This window comes from Alosa alosa, chromosome 11 (genome assembly GCF_017589495.1).
Source record: "Alosa alosa isolate M-15738 ecotype Scorff River chromosome 11, AALO_Geno_1.1, whole genome shotgun sequence".
Lineage (NCBI taxonomy): Eukaryota > Metazoa > Chordata > Actinopteri > Clupeiformes > Clupeidae > Alosa > Alosa alosa.
In genome coordinates, this window is record NC_063199.1 from 25,088,903 (window position 1) to 25,111,402 (window position 22,500).

The 22,500-nt window shown below is 43.0% G+C and overlaps 1 protein-coding gene across 1 annotated transcript in view; it reads right to left on the bottom strand.

Annotated features, from left to right (window-relative positions):
• Positions 1–22,500, bottom strand: part of tspan9a (tetraspanin 9a) — a 220,100-nt gene that overhangs the window by 175,834 nt on the left and 21,766 nt on the right. The window contains exon 2 of the mRNA XM_048256848.1: positions 16,345–16,385. The gene's annotated coding sequence lies outside the window, so the exon portion shown is untranslated. The remainder of the gene's footprint in view (positions 1–16,344; positions 16,386–22,500) is intronic.

A 22,500-nucleotide genomic window follows, 5' to 3' on the forward strand; every position in this document is an offset into this window, starting at 1 on the left:
GCTCCCAGGCCACGCCAACGCTCCAGACACACGGGCACACTGTCCATTACTGTTCACTGTTCCACTGGCATGCACACATGTAGGGGTGTAGGGGTGTGTGTGTGTGTGTGTGTGTGTGTGTGTGTGTGTCAATGAGTGTGTGACTCCACATGTGCCCTTAACATCTTGTCAAGGACAACTGTTTTCTGCAGTTCAGGTCAAATCAAATGAAACTAACAAGAACCAATATCACAATGTTTTTCACACAACAGACACACACACACACCTAGAATCTAAGCAGCACATAAAAAAATACATCTTCCACTACTGCAACCCATAGCAAGACTCAGTTCTGGTGTATGCTGCCACCTAGTGGTCATTCCCCGTATCTGACGAAGGTAGTTTCACCGAAGCCATTTGACCAATTCTACTCGATCATCATATTCATTTGGGAGACAGTGGGCTGCTCGAGTAGCCGTGACATGACATGATGAAGCGGCCGTCCCACGGGAGCGCTCAGGCCCAGTTATCAAGCCCTCAGCGACCAGCCCAGAATATTACCCATAACCACCATCAAGGACTACATCGCTTTCAATTTGCACAGCATCGATTTTATTTTATTTCATTTTTTACACCTGACATCATCAACCAAATATTGCTGTGCCCATGCTCTGTGGATTGATCGTGGTAAAGAAATGAGAGAAGTGAGAGGCCCATATTTCTGTTAATCATGTGTATTGATGAAGCAATACTCTCAATGAGTGTATGTATCGTATAATGCGATAATATGACATTTCTTCAGACAATAATCTGAGCAACATCTGTGCCATTGAAGCACTCCTGTGAAGGGATGAAGTGCAAGGTAACATGGCCATGAGGACAAACACAGAGACCTGATGAAGGCTGTAGAAATGGTTGTGAGTGTGTGTGTGTACACATAAGTATGTGTGCATGTCTGTCAGCACCAGTTGCCTCGTTATAGGACAGATCAAAGAGATCTTTACTTTTGTGCTGTCTAAGGTCCTGTGCTCTAGATTTGACCTGACTGGTATAATGCATATCTTTTGTGCTGTCTAAGATCATGTGCTCTAGATTTGACTTGACTGGTATAATGCATATATTTTGTGCTGTCTAAGGTCCTGTGCTCTAGATTTTACTTGACTGGTATAATGCATATATTTTGTGCTGTCTGAGGTCCTATGCTCTAGATTTTACTTGACTGGTATGCATATATTTTGTGCTGTCTAAGGTCCTGTGCTCTAGATTTGACTTGACTGGTATAATGGATATCTTTCTATGAATTGTGCCATTATTGTTTTTTTTTTCCCCTACCTTGAGAGCTTCCCTTTTATCTCTCCCTCTAGTCAACAGAACTGCGCTCATTTCTTCACAAACAGACATCCCGCTGGCCCATTCCATAAGTTTTCTAAGACAGTTAATAAATCACAGCTTCAACAGCATGCCAGACTTTTAACACAGCCATCTGGCCATGACAGGCTTGAAAAGTGAACCTCTTGCTGTTAAATGGCCACTTGAGCTGCCTCTAGTAAAATGGCATCTCTGCAGGAAGAGTCACTCTTCAGCTAAGCAGGACAAACTCATGTGAACTCATAGTTGTGATTCAATGTTTTCTCCACTAGATGTCTCTCTATACCAAGTATGAGGTATCTAAATGCACCTATCAACCAGTTACTTGGTACCCTTTCAAAAGTCATGGTATCAGTAGAACTTTTAGCACTACGTTTGAAAATTTTAAATTTAGCATAAACGCACGCCCACGCCCACACACACACAGACACACACACACACACACACACACACACACACACACACACACACACACGATGACTGTGTCTTGCATCACATTCCTCTGCATCTCAGCAGCTGTCCCCATGATGGTCAGGATGGTGGCTTGTTCATCCGCGAGCAATGCAGACAAATGCCATTTTTACTCCGACATGCCTACAGTCACCAGGAACAATAGCAGACAGGCCACAGCCCATCAGACTGAGGGAGTCACATTTAATCCTGATCTCATCACAGGCAAACTCCCATCAGCATTCCTTCTGCCCACCCACACACACATGCATTCTCACACACAGAGATACACATAGTCTCACACACATACACGTGGTAGGACATGCAGTCTCACACACAGAAATATACACACTCACATACATACACAGTTCTGTATAAGCCAAATGTGAGTGACACCATGCAGCTTTTAAATGGGAAAGGTAAATTGCCCATCTATTCCCCTGGACATTGACCAGACGCATACACACACGCCTCCTTGTGTGCTGACAACTCACAAACATTGATAGGTCCCATCAATCAAGCCACAGTGGCCCATTGGAGACAGATGCCCAGTCCAGATGTTCTGAGAACAGACGGCTCTGAAAGGTCACCATGGAGACGGGAGTCCAGAATCAGAACATAAAAAAAACACTTCAAGGTCAACAAGGAGGTTAACGATGGTGGAGAAATCCATAAAAACTCCTTTATCAAATGGCACAGAAAACAAAACTGACATTTAATGCCGCAGAGTAATCAATGGCTTCCCTAATATCAAACAGGAACACTTAAATGGGGCTTAAATTTCACCATAGCAGTTGGAAAACCACGCTTCACAGACAATGGCATACATCATCTACTGACCCTTAATGCTTTTCAACATGCTGTCAAAAGTACACGTAACACAAGCTTAACACACAACTTCAGGCCTGCAATTATTCATTCACTCCACTGGAAATTTGTTCCAGAGCTGTTCTCAGATCATGAAACCCAATCCTCCTTAATGATTCATCTGTAACTGAAAACAAGCCCCATCAAACACAGAGAGACAGAGAGAGAGAAAAGAGAGAGAGAGAGACAGAGAGAGAGAGAGGGGGACCATGAATTGCGTCTTCATCACTCTCTGAACCTGCATGTTAGAAATATGTTCCTAATTGGAGCTCACAGGGAAGAAAGGAGAGTGACCTGTGGGGAGAGTGGGTGAACAAAGTCGTGCCGTACTGCACTAGGATCAAAGGGCCCTCAGATGCCATCAGAACGTGAGGTTAAATGACTGAACAAATTACCTTAGATTACGATTAGATTTGTCATTCTTTCAGAAACAAGACCTGAGAGACAAAAAGAGGTCTTTAAAGACACTCGTATTACATCACAGACGTAGACCAACAACCCACTGAGTTACTGATGATAACTTGGTAATGAGATGTCCAGATCATATATCAAGTCCACTCATTTATTACAAAGATTTTCTGTTATACGCCTTTCATTTTCAACTGTACTCCCTCCAGGTCATTTTTGACTACTAAACTGACAGCCCTAAAACGATTTACTCCCTGTAGTGAGTACGGCCACACACACACACACACACACACACACACACACACACACACACACACACACACACACACACACACAAACAATAAGATATTCGCTTCACTCCTTAGTTACCTTTATAAGAAATGACAAATTTGGGTTGGCTAACTTGTATGTTCTTTATCTAACCTTAAATCACAGATTGTCTGGTAAATGTGAAGAGACTCTTTATAATTCACATGACTAGTCAAAGGCTTACTGATTGGACACGGAGTGGCTAATGTGCACCATGTGGCCTAATGACATAACTGTTCTGTGGACAAGTAATGCCAGACAACTTAAGAGGCTAGGCATGAAGGTAAGTGTAAACCATAAAACCATACATGCTTAAAACATACTAAGGTGGGTTTGATACCACTTTTTCAGGTGTGTTTGCAATGCATACATATATACACACACACACACACACACACACATACATACATACATACATACATACATACATACATACATACATACATACATACATACATACATACATACATACATACATACATACATACATACATATACATATATACATATATATATATATATATATATATATATATATATATATATATATATATATTATATATATATATATATATATACAGTGCTTTGCTGAAAAGCAACAAACTTGTGTCAATGTGTAGTGTGTGTGTGTGTATGTGAGTGTGTTGCGTGTGTGCGTGAGAGAGAGTGTGTGTGTGTGTGTGTGTGTGTGTGTGTGTGTGTGTGTATGCATATCTGTGTGTGTCTGTCTTTGTATGTATGTGTGTGTGTGTGTGTGTGTGTGTGTGTGTGTGTGTGTGTGTGTGTGTGTGCAGGCGTGCATGCGCGCATTTGTGTGTGCGTGTCTGTGTGTGTGTCTGTATGACCTGCAGAACTCTTCCTGGACAGCAAAACCGCTGCAATCATCACACAAAGCTCGGGTCAAAAAGAAAAAGAAAAAGGAAAAAAAAACGATTTGGTTGTGATTATGAGCGCGCTTTGTGCCCATTCAACAAGTGGATACTTGATTTGAAGAAAAATAAGGGGGAAAAAAAGAAAGAGAAACTTGAGGAATTCATTTTGAGAACCCAGTCGCTTATCAAAGCCATCTGCTTCATAGCACAAGCCCACTCTCGGCGCAGGTCTTTCAGTCACTAATCAAGGCCAGACAGTAGAACACTGCGCCAGACAGACAAAGCCAATGCTTCATTATCTTCACTTAGCTTGCTTCTTTCCAAAGGAGATATAGTGGTCACAAGTGGCTAGCTTTCATAAAACAACCTTAACTCAGTAATAACATGTGTTATTAATAAGCTGTATGCATAAGCGCCCTTCACAATCCCAAGGTCACTTTACACTTAAGTAAGCAAGTAGTAAAAGGAGGAAGATAAATGAAATTCAGATCTGAAAGTAGAGAAAGAATTATTGAAATAAATCACTATTCATAACAGATTTTCCAATCATCATCATCATAACGAGATTCTGGCTGCTGATTTCATAAGACTGCGTTGTTTTCCCCACCAGAAACCAAAAATGGGTTCCGCAACTCTGAAGTGGTTCGGTGACATTCTGCTACGGTTGACCCAGTTCAAAAAGCTCAAAGTGGCACATGGTGCAAAACTTGGAGCTGAACCGAGCTCCCGTATGCAACTAATAAAAGCCTGAAAAACAGAGCAGATTCCTCTTCGTCACGTCACAATGCGTGACCTAAAAGATAGGGGTCATGTGGGTTTTTTTTTTTGGCTGTTTTTTTTCCCACACGGCTCTAGGGAACCTACTGCTCCTGAGAAGATAGAGATCTAGAGAAAGGCAAGAGACGGAAAAGATGAAAAACAGTGGAGAGTGAGAAGGGTGATGCTGCGGTCTCAGCATCACCTCCGAGCGCTCCAGTCCCAGAGGAAATTACTCTCTCACACACTCGGGCTGGAAGGCTCAAGAATGCATCGCCCTCGCATCAAGATTTTCCAACACACCTGATCTTTCTCCTGCAATACACGTCACAGTTTGGAAAGACCTCGAGGAAGACAAGTTAAACTGAATTAACACCACCATCATAACCATGACCACCAACATCATCCTCATCAACATAATTCTCCTGACTGGCAACATCATCTTCATCATAAACAACATTATCATCTTCTTCCTCAACATCACCACCACCATTATCATCACCATCACAGCTGCAAACATCATCCTCATCAACATCATCCTCCTGACTGGCATCATCTTCATCATGAACAACATTATCATCTTCTTCCTCAACATCACCACCACCATTATCATCACCATCACAGCTGCAAACATCATCCTCATCAACATCATCCTCATAGGAAAACTCTTCATCATCTTCATCATCATCACCACCACCACCACCATTATCATCACCATCACAGCTACTAACATCATTATCAGCTCAGGCTACCCTCAGGCTCCATTCCTGAGAAAGGCCCCATCCTCTCATTTGAGCAGACCTAATGGAACTGACCCAGTCCTCTCAGTTGAGCAGACCTAATGAAATTGAGCCATGTCAGGACTACGCTTGAGCCCGAATCAGCAGCTGTGTGGTTCAGTTTGCTCTCACTACCATAGCTGCCTGACTGGGATGTGGCTATCCAGAGTCTACCGTGTTACCACTGTAGTGAACAGAGCCGGGGAGTCAATATCACAGCACAGCAGCTCCACAACGCAACATGCGGGGCCTGTGTTCACTCAAACCTGCCTAAGGGTCACTTTCCCAGGCATAACTCAAATTCATTGGCAAGCCTAAAGGAAACGTCCAGCAGGGGTAATTAGTGCACTCGGTGAAATACTGTGCAGGTGATTATGGGAGTGCATCAGTAGGCGTATAAGTGTGTGTCATGGTAACTTTCACACAAGCTACAGGCCTAAATATTTAACACACAACTGTGTCATGAAGCAGTCTGTCATGTTTGACAGTGAGCCTTCCACTCTGTTCGCAGATAAGAGCTTGCCAGTTTTATATCTAAGACTTTCCAGGACTTTAAATGTTAATCACGTCAGTAGAGGAAGCAGACACACTGATGGCCCGATGGGCTTTCCAGCTTTCACTTCATTTTCACCTTCTACTTAAATGCTCCTGAGCATTATTTCCACAGCCCGGCTCCTTTTTAAGGGAGTGTTAAAATCAACTCACACCTGGCAGCGTTTGTTTGGTTCCATCAACCACGAGCAAGCAAATTTGGTGCACAGTCGGGCCCAGCGGGGGCATTGACATTCACAAGCAGTGCGGAAAAAAGGGGCACCGCCCCCCTCCCACCACCACCACCATTATGGCGGCTATTTTTCACCTTCTTTTATTCCCTTGAACTCTTCCGTTTGGCTGTGGCAGTGACTCAGCACAATAGCATGACGACTCAGAGGCATTGGAATTAGCCACGCTGGCCCCTCTCTCTCCCCCTCACATATCAGAATGCGCGAGCCTCTGTGGCTTCCCTATTTTCATTTGATTTAATTTAGCTGTTATTGGAAACCTTATTTCCTGACCTCCACAGAGAGGACACTACTCTACCTGGAGTCCATTTCAAAAAGCAATAATAATCAAATCAAATACAACAACACAACATCAACTGTGGTATTACAGTACATTCATAAATAGTGAAAACAAAAACAAAAATGCAAGCCACACAAAAATGTACGTGCAATGATTATAATGCAGTAGCCCAGCGAGGAGCAGTACTAGTCCCTATTGAAGGCCGACACAATCACAGACTTGGCTCTGTGTGTGTGTGTGTGTGTGTGTGTGTGTGTGTGTGTGTGTGTGTGTGTGTGTGTGTGTGTATTGAAGGCTGACACAAACACAGACCTGGCTCTCTGGATCTGCTCCAGGGTCTGTTAGGCTGCTACCGATGATCACGCTCAGGCAAAAACGCTTGCCTGAAAACCAGACCCAGAGCTCCTTATTTCTCCTCCATCTTGGACAGGAAATTAGTGTTAAAGAGAAGCCGTGGTGGTGCCATTTCATGGTGCTGGCTATGAGGCCAGGAACTAGAACAGGAAGCTTTCCCAATTACTACTTGGGTCGGAACAGTTCCAGAGAGGAGCAATAAGGCTCAGCCCTGCAGATGAAACAGTCATTGAAGGGTATAAAAGGCCATTAAGGGCAATAGACTATGATTAAACACAAAACTTTTCCAAATACCACTTCTCTGGAAACACTAAAAATGTTTTTGGGTCATCATTGCCACTTAACTTTTTATTTCGCAATCAATCCCTTAACAACATAACAAGCACATAACATGGTGAGGAAAACTGTTCTAAATAAGATTACAAGAGTTCAAATAAGCCTGTATAATGCATTATTGGCTGGAGTGCTCACATTGCTGCAATGGACAGAAGGTCTGAAAGGGTTAAAAAAAATCAACTATCTTGCTGATGACTTGCAAATTAATTTGCCATTATTCATCCATTATGTCGGTATTATGCATTAAGAGGAAAAGATCCATCTGTCTCAGGGGCATGGCAGAAGTAAGGTCCTAGTACCCAAGGCACCTTATATAACCCCTCTACTGACATTCAGACCCAGGGTGTGCTAAGGAGTAGCTGGCGAGCGCTGGCTCCCAAAACAAAGCCCTGTGCTGCTTAATACGGATGGCGCTCCTGCACTCTGAAGAGCCTTGAAGAGCTGCTGCACTCTGAAAGACCTGCGTCGCTCAGTCAAAAAAAAGCAGAATCCTGCTTTGGATTCCAAGGATATCCCAAACACACACACACACACACACACATACATATATATATATATATACACACACACATCCCTCCCTTTCAAAGGCATGAGACTGGCTTTGTGATGCTCCCTTTTTCTCATGCTTTTGAGTTTGAGACACTCGCAGGGGAGATCCACATGAAAGTTCCTCTTTGTGCAGTCTAGCAGTGCAGTAACAGGCTATCTTCTCACAGCTGACTCAGTCTTGTTCATGCAAACACATGCTAACATACTCGCGCACACACACACACACACACACACACACACACACACACACACACACACACACACACGCATACGGACACGTATACATACACACAAACACAAACACACACACACACACACACACACAAGTATACACAGTGATCCATACAGCCATACAGTCAAAGTCGTATTGGTTAAGCAGTCACAACAGACAAGCAATCACACAGTTTAAAGGTCTCATTCACCGAGAAACCGTTTAATACTTGTTCCTTTCGAAATACTATAGCTCACTCCAAGTTGCATATGCATGCTGCACGTGAAAATGATCTTCTACCTCCATTGCCCGCATTAGCCAATGAAAGAAAATACACAGAAAAACAAGCGAATCAGAAAAAGCCCTTCCCTGTGACTCCGCAGGGAAAACAATTATTCATGGCCTCGCCCACCTTGACTTGTGACCGCCCACAGGAAGACAGGAAGATTTTGGCCAGGAGATTGTCTCTCTGCAGCTAGTAGGAGCTAACAGCAAGTTGCTAACATGGCGGAGCAAATTCGTGCCTGTGTTATTTGTGGCAATAACACATCAATGTTGCATGTCTTGCCTTAGAAAGAAGAGTTGAGGAAGAAATGGTTGGAATTTATCGTTGGAACAGCACCACCGAAGTATAGTGCAACATTAGTTCTGTGTTCCAATCATTGCGACCACACTCACTGTGCCTGCCTACAGTTAGAAAGTGGTTTTGCATCGATGTTCTGAAAACCTGGACCTGTACATCACGACGATCGACCACCAACTCACAGGCTGTAAGTACAAACAAACTTTTCCACCTAACGACTGTTACAAAATCGCATGTTCATATTCTTCACGTTAGCATGCATGAAAAGGGCACAAGCTAGGCTTAGGCTAGCCCAGAGCGGTAGAAAAACAGAGTGGCGACACTCCCATAGACTTCCATAGGAAACAATGGCGGCGCTTTTTCCCGGCTACTTCCACGTTATGCTGAGCTCAAAAGTTCCTAACTTTGACATTCACGGCTTTAGCCCCATTCATTTCCATTGCTTTCTGCCTGATATTGTCAGTGGTAAGTAGACGAAGGTACGACATTTTTTTAATTGGCATATGCATTTCCTATACCAACTGCACTAGTAGATACTGGTATTGTTCTTTAAGGTTTATGTGCTGCTTGTTTAACTGATATGTATAGCTTAAATGTGGACCGAAATTTCAAAGCTAAAAGTTAGCCTGCAAACCTTGATGTGGAGAGAGGATAACTTAAAGATAATGAATTTCAGACAAAACATATTTGGTTAGCCTATTGTAGTAGGGCAACTTTAGATGATAGGTTGGTTGTCAACAGATTTTTATAATGCTAGAACTATATATTTCAAACTTGATTGCGTTAGCTAGTCAGCTCATTCACATACAGCGTTAACGATATATGCTATGAGGGGGAACACAAACTTTATCTTGATAAAATACATTTCATTCAGCATGGTAACTCATGGTATTCAGATGTGCTGGTTATCAATGGGTTTGTGATTAACACTTTTCAGGTGAAAAATGGAGCAAATGAATGTGATTATTGTCTTTAAACCTGATATAGATTAGCTTGCTAGATGGCGAGTTTTATGGCGTTATGAACTGAACCGTGGTCTGAACATGACATGAAGTAGGCTAGTGTCCACGACTCATGAACGAGGAGATTTCAGTTATGAATTTCAGAGGAAGCAGTAGGAGCAAAACCTAGACTATTATAAGTTCTTGTTGTTGTTACTGGTGCGTGGCTCTTCCCTTGCCAGCCCAGTAACAAACGGGACAGTGCAGTGGCACAAGCGGTAGGCGAGTGTGGCACGAGCGTGGACAGTGGCGTCTGTATATAGTCTTTATAGTAGCCTACAGTAGGAGTTTTTGCTCCAACTGATAATCGATTTCAGGTTTCAGTTAATTTAGTTGTCAGTAATTTTACATTTCGTGTTGGTGTTCTTGGTGTAATAATTTTGATTGCTTTGTCTGCCAAGTAATTTGTCAAATATAGCAAAGTTTGCATGGAAGAGACTGACGTGACAAGAGGGCATTGCCTTTCAATAGGTCAGTGATCTTTGTAAGTAGGACAAATATCTTTTTTTGGATAACTGGAAAGTGTAGTCAGGTTAATAGGGCATACAGTAGATCACTCTGAAAGTAATCCCCAACAAAATTATTCTTCATGTTGTTATTGTTATAGTTTTTGTGTGGACTTGTGGCACCCCCAGCCTTGCAAATGGTTGGCTGTGTATGGGTAGCCTATGTAAAACTCTTGCTGGCCTCTTGCTTAGGTTTCTGCTACTTACTTAATATTGTAGTGAACTGAGCCTAGCTGGTTCATGACTGAACTCCCATAATGCTGTGCAGTGTATGTGTGTGTGTGTGTAATGTTGATGTTGGTTTTAGTATGAGTAATTGCGTTTACCTTGTCATGTATGTGTTAGCTGGTATAGTCTTTCTTTATGTTGTACCTCATGTGTTTACCCCGTGTATTGTATGTGACTACCCTGTTTGTGTATCGTGCTTGTTTAATTGACCTCCTTTGTGTTGCCTGTGTAATGACGTTCGTGTGTTTTGGTGCATAACCAATAAAAAACATTCTGAGACAACCTTGCAGTTTGTTACAATATGTTGTCCCAAGTATACACTGAGTGTTACCTGCTTTGTTCTCTCCCTCCATTCTCCACTGTGCCTGTTCTGCTTATCCAGGACCAAGGATGCAGAGGACAAGAAGGGTGTGCTATATATGACTGGAATGGACAGATAAGATCATTTTTTTTTATGTTTGAGGTCCACACAATGGGGCCCTTACACAAAGGGAGTTGTGTTGATCCAGCATCTTCCACACCTCCCATAACACTCTTGACTCCAGCCAAATGTGTTGCATCCTCCTTACCAGATAGATAGATAGATACTTTATTGATCCCCAAGGGGAAATGTCACCATGTCCCTCTCATAGGTGTACAGAGTATATGGAGAGCTGTCCATCCCTTTATAGTGTCTTTTGTGTAGTTCACACACAATTGTTGTTCAAACTTTGGAAACTGAAATCTTTGTATTTTTTGGAAACCTAAATGAGTGCCAGACCACCTTTTTATGTTGCAGTGTCACCATACCTTTCTCCCAGTCTTTTTTGCATTTGTTCCTGTTCTTGTTTTAAACACACATTGAAAACTTATAAATAAAAATTATATTGAAAACCTAACATGTATCAGTCATCCTTTTCATGCTGTAGTCTCACCAGCCGCCTGAAATATAAGTTATAAGTATTTTATGGAAACAGTTGATATATTTGATAGACGTTTATGGGTAGTCTTACAATGAGCAAAGCTGTGTGGTGTGGTGGGGGGGGCACCTTCATCTTCATCTCACCAAACGAACTTAAAAGGACACTGGATCTAATGTCCACACACAAAAAGGATACAAAATGCATAGCCTACGTTTTGACAATGTAAGTAAAGTATATGTAGCGTGATACAGGCAAATGTAGGAATCCATTAACAGCATATGTCCAGCAAGGAAACAAACCTTCAATGTTAGAACTACCAAAGAACATATTTTAGATCGATGTTGCAGACCAATTACACTCGCAATATGTAATTGACACTATAATGTAAGCATACTAACACGTAATAACACTCGTTTTTGTTTTGTTGTAATGTTTCCCGTTCAATAACGCACTTCCCATTGAAATAACACTACATGCGAAGAGCTGTTTGGAACTGTTGAAGCGTACGTGAACCACGTGACCACGTGGCGGCGACTTCAAAGAGTGTCGCAACTCTCTTTTTCTATGGCTCTGGGCTAGCCTATACAGGAAGCTACACCAGGCACGTAACTGAAGTGTTCTGTTCGTGACGTGTAAAATCAGAGAATGTCTAATAGGAAGGGCTCTGGTAAAATCCATTAGAGGAATGGTCTATTTTTTTGAACGTAGCCTACAGGTCACGCGCCAGGTGTATCTACTTCCATTCACCTGTGTTGTGAAGTAAAATATCTACTAGGAAGATTGCTAAGACTTTTGACTGTGTAAAGAAATAGGTCTGTATTTTCAAAAGTTTCCAACTGTTTATTACTTGAATGCAAGATGACGATTGCCACAAACGTTTACCTCTTTTAGGAGAAATTTTAAGCTGACATGCAATTGTTACCATTCTATTAAACCAACGTTCACCGACAAACGATCAGAAAGCGGTTCTTCTTCCTACTCGGATACTAGGATCAAACACATGTTGTATCTCCGAAGACATTTTGTGCAACAGTTTTGACTCGAGTTTTTAGCACTGTAAAGTTGAATATGGAGCATAGCACAGGCAGAATCGGATGAGGACGCACTGGAGGGAGCGTCACAGTACTGTTAGCCAATCAGAGGTGAGGTCATTAACATGTCATGAATATTCATGAGCAAGAGGCAAATCATGTCGTTCCTCCCCTCCCACTTTCCCCACCAAACTAGAACAGCATGAAATAGACGCAGGAGAGCATTTTTTTCACCAAAACCGGCTCACAGGGCATTCATTAATACTAGAGACCATGGCAAAATTAATGAAAAAACGATGAGATGAGTCCTTTAAACGCTCTCTCACACACATATACACCCACACTGTTCATTACTCATACGATCACACAGAAATTATTTTACAAAGCACTCTGAAACACAGTGAAGTGGTGATAATGTTTGATACACCCACGTTCCAACTGCACACATCCACACTGGTATTCTTACCAGAAACACTGATCTATTTGCTATGTGCTTCAAGGTCATATGCAATTATGGACACACACACACATGCTGGGCTTTGAACTGAGCACTATAACAGGTTGGATAGTCCCTCTCCTCTTTAGCCTGGAGGATACAGAGTCCATCTTTTCCCAAATGAATTAAACATTTTGATTAGTCTAACCACAGGTCCATTTTCCACTTTCCACTTTACCTCAGTCCATCTTAAATGAGCTTGTGACCAGATAAGACAGTGGCATCTCTGTATCATGTTTCTTCTTTGCATGGAAGAGTTTACACTGCATTTGTGAATGAAACATCAAACTGTGCTCATAGACAATAGTTATCAGAAGTTTTCATAAGCCCATACAATGATTTTCCTTACAGATTTTCTTTGTGGCTTTATTGCAGTGCGATCTGAGATCCAAAAGACCATGGCCACCCAATATTGTTTTTCAGCCATGTCCCTTATTTTCAAAGATTTCTCTGGATTGTCTGAATATTTCAATGATATTATGTACTGTAGATGATGAAATCCTCACATTCTTTGCAATTTAAGATGCATTATTCTTATATTATTACACGGCTCTTCAGAGTGCTGCAGAAGAACTGTAGAAGAGGTATAAAAATAGCGTTTTGTAGCGGCGAAATAATATGCCCTTCTCACTTCCACGCTAACGAGTTTTGACTAAAAACGGTAAAATCGAACTTTCTCAAAACACATTCGAATTACATGATTTTGATGTCAACTCAACGTGTGTAATCCCAATCATCCGTAAATTGATCTAAAGTGCATTTTCCTCCGGATAATTCCTTTAAATCTATATAAATCACCGGCAAAGTATATAATCACCGCTGTCAATGGCAACGGGTTGATTAACGTCTTTCATATCCCTCCGGAAGACACGAAACGGTAGCAAAATCATTTTTAAAGATTCATTGTGTTAGGTTTCTTTTCTCGTTTTAGCAAGTAGCCATGTAATAAGCGGGATAATGTATTGTCCGCCGGTAATTCTCAGAAAATAAGTCCCGACAGGGAGAACAGAGGGTTTTGCTTCGACCTGAAGGGACTAGTCCCTTACTTGTTTCATTATTTGTCCTCACACGTTTACACAGAGTGATGAATACCTCCACATCTTCACTTCTGAGAGACTCTGCCTCTCTGTGATGCTCTTTTGAATCCTTTTTATGATCATGGTGCCAGTTAACCTTATTAATGTGAAATGTTCCTCTTTTTTGTTGTCTTTATCATTTTTCCAGTCTTTTATTGCCCCCATCCCAACTTTGTTTTAGATGTGTTGCTGGCATCAAATTCAAAATGTGCTTTTATCTTCCATGAAATAGTCATGTTGACATTTTCAGCATTTGATGTTGTCTGCGTCCTTTTTACAGCTAAATATGAGTTTACAAGATGTGCAGATGATCACACTCTGTTTCTATTTGCATTTTACATAACATCCCAACTTTCTTGGATTTGGGGTTGTAATATTGGAAGGCAGAAAGTGAAAGAACAAAGAAATATGGCCCAAGAAAGAAAACATGACAAAAAAACATAAAAAACTAGGTCAGTCCTTCACAGTAAATCTGCATTGACAGAGTTTCTAACGTTATTTACTTTTCCTCTTTTCATTATCGTGCTCCCACACCACCTGCCAATAGAGCTGACCTCCCCTGGCGGCCTAGTGCACGGTGCATGTAGAACAGGGGAAACAGATGTTGCTATGCTACTGTCGTCGGAGCGTGGAACACTGCACCTCCTGCTGAGGAGACCAGAGGTCAGGCCAGCTCCTGTCCAGACCAGATGCATGAAATACAGTACAAACACACAACACACACACACACACACACACACACACACACACACACACACACACACACACACCTTTTCTAGCTCTACAAATCTCTACCAGGAAAGGTTCAGTGATCAATGTGAGAAAAGTCTACTAAGAAGACTCCCCTTATTGGAATCTGGTAACGATACTCCTCTCTACCCTGAAAAGTTCAGTGATGAATGTCAGATATTTATACCGGGGGGTGGGGCAGGTGGGGGTTAGAGGTTGTCCACCCACAGAGACACAGCTATAATTGTGGCTTTATCATAAGTGGACAGACCTCAGTGGTTGGAATCTGGTAATGACATTCCCCGATCGTTCCCCCATGAATTGCGGCCACCTGTGCGGTGGGCTGTGACGGCTCTCTGTCATGCTGTAAAGCTTCTTCCTGTCTCAGTCTCTGTGCCTGAGGCTGGCTGGCTAAACTAAGAGCTATGCACACTGACTATACAGGGGCTTCACACACAGAGAGGTGAACATAATTGGAAGCCTAGTGTCACTCACAATGTTGTACATCATTAGATTGATACTGAGTTTTATTAGCCATGGATTTCTATTCAAATCAGCGGACATCATAGGTCATGACATTTATTTGTGGGTATTTTCCTAAAGAATCAAAACACGAACTCGGACAGGACATCTAGAGATCTAGAAAATGTCAGGACATAATGGATTTACCTCATTAAATAAAATAAAGCACAGAACAGAAAAAAAGAGAGACATATGAACACACAAATCTTCAAAACAAGAATTAAGACTTTCATTAAAGAGCGAATTTATCAAGCCACAGTCAGTGTCAGAGAAAGGGCCTGGGCTGAATGAGGAGAGGCACCAGCTCTGTCTGGATTTCTGGATTTCTATCCCCACACAGAATAGAAGCTTTCATAAAAGGCTTAAAGGCAAAAATAAAGACATATCCCATTCATGATCCATTCATAACACCCAGCTTTTATGCTTTATACACCCCCCAAGGCGTGTTAAAAATGTCCTTCCCACAGTGCCTCTGAGTCATGTAATGGCTACTTAATGATGCCTGCACTGGAGGAGAGTGGCCCAGTTCCCTGACCTTGCCCTGGGCAGTGAGAGGACACTATTGCCCCAGGGAGTGATAGAAGTTTGAATACCTAAAGTCTCTCAAACTGCCAACTGCATGTAGACCAGCTACCTGCCATCTTACACCATGAGTGGCATGAGCTGTAATTACACTCAGCAGAAGCAAATGTGAATGTCTGAATCCTTTGATGTGTCTGAAACCTCATTAGCAAACATAATTATCTCTGATGGTGATATGGAAATAAACTGGGGGAAAAACAAATTAGTTGAAAGGAAAGACATCCTGGACAATTGTTTATGAGCATTCTGTACCAAAAATCTTGCTTTACTGGTAAAATACACTACAAAGGGGGAAAAAACACAGGCCTAATCTAATCTAAACGCAGACAGACAGACAGACAGACAGACAGACAGACAGATTGTAAATGAAGCCGTAACCCTCTCTTACCAGCTCAGGCAAACAGGGAATGGATGAGATGTTCAGGAACGCTGTTAAGACAAACAGAAACAGAAATAAACTATTTTAATTGAAATGAAATTGAATTGAAATGAAATTGAATGCACTGGTGTGCACTGAGCTCTTTGTATAGATAAGGCTGGCAGAGACTGGGGAACCAACTAGAAGACTTACAAAGGCCAGGAATGTCTTCCCTGGAAGCCACCACAAACAATGGAGACTAGTTTTAGACAACAGTGGTTTTCTCTGTGTCCCTCCCTCTTTATATATCCATCTCTCTATATCCCTCTCTCTCGGTTTCTCTGTTGTGAATAGAACACTATAGACCTGTGAATGAGCAACAGCTCACCTGAAGCAAGAAAAAAAAAGAGCAAAATATAGAACGAGTCAGACAAGACCTGAGCTAGCCTAGGTTTGGAAACCTAGTTTTCCTGAAAAAGCCTCACGGAGACCAATATGGATCATGACCATGTATTCCAAGCCCTAAAATAACCGTTCCTACAGAATGAAATGAAAAACACATGAACCTACCCACCCCAACCACCCCCTCAGAAACAGAAAAAGAAAACCCTGAAAGGTTAAACCAGAAACATGGACGTCCAAGCTATGAGTCAGAGACCCGTGCCAGTACCGACATATGCCAAATATTTATTTTTAGACCATAGTTCAGCATGGACAATGATGCACATACAAATTACGAGCCACAGACATTATTCGGAACACCACAGTGTTTTGCAGGTTTTTGATCGTGGTGCCTGGCATAAGTGGACCACGACTGCCCACAGGGCCCAGTGGACCAGCTGAAGTTAGGGGGGAGTGTCGGGCCCATGGGTCTGGGTAATGCCACAGCAGACAGCACACATAAATAAATACACATGTGTGTGTCTGAAGATGATGACAGCGCTCAGAAATGCCATTTCGAAGGGAGAGAGAGAGACAGAGAGAGAGAGAGAGAGAGAGAGAGAGAGAGAGAGAGAGAGAGAGAGAGAGAGAGAGAGAGAGAGAGAGAGACAGAAGATAGAAAGAGCAGCAGCTCAAATCAACTGGTTGATGGGAGAGTGGAGTCAGGCTAGCTGTCAGAGGCTGCTGTTCCATAAGATATGTTCCCCATGTGTGTGTGTGTGTGTGTGTGTGTGTGTGTGTGTGTGTGTGTGTGTGTGTGTGTGTGTGTGTGTGTGTGTGTGTGTCTTATCCGCTCACGCCTTACACATTCACACTCTTATCTTCTCACTCTGCTGTTGGCACTCTCCTCCTTTAACAGGTGGACACTCCCATGGCGACCACGGGCCTCAAGTCTTTCACTATCCCTCTCTCCCTCCCTCTCCCTCTCTCCCTCCCTCTATACCTTCTGTCTCTCACCTTCATCTTCACTTAGTCTTTCTCATTCTCCCTCTTCTTACTCCATCTCCCTCAGCCAACAGCACATACTGAACCCACACTGCTCTCCACACATCCCAGCTCTCAAAGGCACAGGGAGAGAGAGAGAGAAAGGGGAGAGAGAGAGAGAGAGAGAGAGAGAGGGAAAAGAGAGAAATGAGAAATGATATCTGGAGACGTGACATTTTTAATAGAGCTGTTTTTTTTCCATTTAGGGGTTTTTCACCAAACCAAACCGAATGGAAAGCCAAAATGTCATTAGTTCTCCCTTTTTGTTGTGGCCTCCAGCAGAAGTCTGTGCGGCGTATGCCCTGTGGGCCCATTTGGCTTATGCTCTTGCTCCCACAAAAACGCTAACCCCCTCTCACAGTGCACAGCAGCACAAAAACGCTAACCCCCTCTCACAGTGCACAGCAGCCACAGCAGCAGTTCTGGATGGAGCTGGGGCCTACAACAGAGTGAAAGAGAGAGAGAGAGATAGGTGTGTGTGTGTGTGTGCGTGTGTGTGTGTGTGTGTGTGTATGTGTGAGTGACTGTGTGAGAGAGAGAGAGTGAGTGAGAAAGGGAAAGAGAGAGAAAGAGAGAGATAGAGAGGGAGAGGAGAGTGTGTGTGTGAGAGAGAGAGAAGGAGAGAGAGGGAGAGGAGAGCGATAGCAAGTGGGAGATTGAGAGAGAGAGAGAAAGAGAGAGAGAAAGAAACTGTGAGGGGAGCAGCAGGAGTTAGAGGGGAATGTCTGTGTTAGCGGTCAGAGACAGAGACAGCTCTCCCCAACAGGGGCCGGCCAGCAGAAGTCTATTTCATCACTCTCTCTCTCTCATTAGCATGTCAAGCGTGTGTGCATCCCATAAAGCTGTTTGTGATTCAGCACAGGGCAACACAGAGAATGTGTGAAAGAGGGAGAGAGAGAGAGAGAGAGAGAAAGATAAATATACAATGAGGGCAAGAACAAAAGAGAGATGGAACATGTAAATGTTTCAGAAGAAGACAGAGGGAGAGAGTCACACCGAGGTCCAGCCGTTGACCGAGACAGAAAGAGAGGAGTACAGAGAGAGACAGAAGGGACGAGAGGAAGGAGGGAAAAAAGTGAGCAAGAGAGAGAGAGAGAGAATTTAAAGTAGATATTTTCTCCAAGTACCATGAACAAGGCTCTCTCCCACTCAAGAGTAATTACTGCCTTTAATGTCAAGCTCTTCAGTTGAGGGAGAGGAGCGGCTCTGATCCCCCACTCAGCTATCAGCCATCATTACAGCACAGACACGAGAGAACAGCCAGTCTCTACAGTCTTACAACACTGACACGAGAGAACAGCCTGTTTCTACAGTTTTCAGCACAGACATGAGAGAATAAACAGTTTGTACAGTCTTTCAGCACAGATACGAGAGAACAGCCAGTTTGTAAAGTCTTACAGCACTGACGCGAGAGAACAGCCAGTTTGTACAGTCTTACAACACTGACACGAGAGAACTGGCAGTTTCTACAGTCTTTCAGCACAGACATGAGAGAACAGCCAGTTTCCACAGTCTTACAGTGCAGACACGAGACCACAGCCAGTTTCTACGGTCTTTCAGCACAGACATGAGAGAACAGCCAGTTTTCAGTGTTACAGCACTGACATGAGAGAACAGCCAGTTTTTAGTCTCACAGCACAAACACGAGAGAACAGTCAGTCTCTACAGTCAACACTGACACAAGAGCACTACCAGTTTCTAAAGTCTTACAGCAGAGACACGAGAGCTCAGTCTCTACAGTTTTACAGCACAGACACATTAACTCAGTTTCTACAGTCTTACAGGACTGACACGAGCACTCACCCAGTTTCTACAGCCTCATACTGTAGTATAGACCATTACAGAGCTGTCATGATCTCAGCCTAACGATACAGTCACAAACCAGCTATGATCTCAGCATCACATTACAGACAATCACGGACCAGTTATGATCTCAGTCACACAGTACAGACAATCACCGACCAATTATCTTGTTGCTTCTGGAACATGGTAAGGAGTGAGTGAAATTTGATTAGCTGTTGGACTCAAACATCAACAAACCTCTGCTGGAATTGTGAACAGAACATTAGAGGACCGTGTTGGAACACACATCACAGGTCTTACGTCATGTATGACTTGTTGCAGAATCAACCAAATTGGAATGTCACTGTGGAACCAGAAGGTTGATTGTACAGACATTCTGTTTACCAGCCCAGCCATCTGTGAGGGTCTAGGAAGCACCAAGCCACTCAGAGCAGTGAGGGACATTTAACAGAACTCATTAACACAGTTTTATGGCACTTTCACATCTTTTCAACACAACTCCGGCCTTTGAAGAGAACAGCAGACTCGTTTGGAAATATTTGCCCGAGACACAAAACAACTTGCTTCTGACGACCTCTGATCCCGAAGCGGTAACGTGAAAGGGCTGAATGACCAGCTTTTGTAAATGCTCACAAACACGGAACACTCTGGGTCAGTAATTCAGTGTCAACTGCCCGAGAAATAAAATAGAAATGTTAGACAAAAACACATTTTTTTTTCTCCTCACTTGTGATTTTCAGTCTGCCTTGCCTGACTTTTAGTCTGCCTTGTCTGTCGGTGGTTGTGTGTGTGTCTTTTCGCTTAAAAAAAAAATATATATATATATATATATATATATATATATATATTTATATATATATTCAGGCTACCGTGAGAGTGTGTGTGTGTGTGTGTGTGTGTAATGCATCTCCAAACACATGCCCGGATGTTTGTGCGACCCTCCTGCTCCATTCTCCTGCTGTCATCGCTGCACTGAGCACGGAGAGGACAACACCCATCTGTCCTCTGCCTGACATGCAGACTTTATTAGACCGGAACAGAGAGGCAACCAAGCCAACCAATATGACGCTACGCTCATACAAAAGCACAGGAAATCCAGCAGGGCGATATGTCATGACAGACAGAAATACAAATACAGCTGGTAATTGGTTTATAACTTGATAATGGAAATCCAGAAACCTGGACAACTGATAGTTAGCTGGCTCAAAGCAGCATAAAGGGATGCGCACCCCTTACTGACTATATGCTGAGCTATATGCTGTATTAAAGAGCGCACTGCACAATATCATCTGTCCCAAGACTGCATGTCAACATCTCATGACATTGGCAGGCACCTCGCAGGTAAGGGAAAACACATCGTCCCTCCGGATGTACAACAATTGCTCTTGACTGACCTGTAAGAATAAACAGTCAGGCTTATTGGCCAGTGATCTGGCGCCAGGACATGACATGAGTTACCCCAACCTCAATCCCTAGCATCTTAAAAGCCATCATGTGAGAGAGCAATGTTCCAATTCGCTGACCTCACTTCCTGTTAGTGGAACATCCCAGCAGTGGGATGTTCTGCATACTCATCAAGTCAACGGCGACAAGAGAATGCTGGCCCCTGCTGACCACACGGAAGCCTGTGCCAAGTCGCTGAGCACAGAGTGCCAGAGAGAGAGAGAGAGAGAGAGAGAGAGAGAGAGAGCTCAACCTTTCAAACAAAGTTAAAACAAACAAAGAAACAAATATGAAATATGAAACACTTTTCAAAAAAATGCTTCCCCCAAAGGTCAGACGCACAAGGTCAGTGGAAGACACATGGGAAAGAAATCTGAAATTGAATCCTATCCAGTGACATTGTTCACCTCCTTGTCTCGTCGCTCCACCCATCCTGTTATTGTGTGGAGACCTGCTGTCAGAGAGCTCGTATAAAAGCCGGCACGCTTGTCTGAAGGCGCACCCCATATACACCTCAGAAGGTGACCTCTGGGGACATAAAGCGGCTGGGACATAAATCAGCCATCCAGAGCAGGGACAGATAAAAGGGGCCACCATCGGGGACTGGCCGTGGCTGAGCGTTCTGACACACACACCTAGGGAAGACACACCTGCAGCCAGCAACATATACAATACTGTGAATTGATGTAGAAAATGAGCCCTCTCTCTCTCTCCTCAGCCTATCCATCATTGTGCCGGTGATTGGAGAGAAGCGAGAGGGCAGCTGTCCTAGCCTCTCTGGCAGATGGCGGAGGCTTCAGGTGCGTTAGCGCTAGCCTTGCACGGGCTCCGGCTAATGGGGAAAAACTGGGCAAGCGGCCAGAGAGAGCGAGAGTAGGCCGCGTTTACATCCTGGGCCTAAGCAGAGAGTCAGCAGCACGTCCACTTATGGATCACCATCAAGGTTAAACACCTCTGTCACTGCTAGCGGCTTACCAGCCACATGATGAGGGTGACAGCTATGGCTAGTGAAGTGGAACAAACTGAACTCAAATGAACTAATGTCACCAACACGTTGCTCACGGACCCTGGACAAAGCAACACTTTAACATTTCATTCATTTACAAAAGTCATTAAAATAAAATTATAATAGAAAAAAAATCATAAACAAATGCTAAATTTGCAAACAATGTATGTATATATATATATATATATGTATACAAATAAAAATAATATTTTTAAAGTGCTACAACTGAGGTCCTTTCACCTTTTAAAGTCCGTATAGTCAAAAGATGCTTTCAAATTAAGACATCAGCCACCCATTTTTGACTTGGACACACCACCATATGGACAGAGTGACCCCCATTAACACAGCCATTAGGACTCATTAAAATGAGATTTGAAATTTCCCAGAATTAAAACATCAGCCAGCCAGAAGAGGCCAGCATTTCTGGCATTGGCATAGAGTAGATTTTGTATGTGCATTCAAGCAGCCTTCAACAACCACAGACCTCACTGTCATGTAACGCGTGGTCA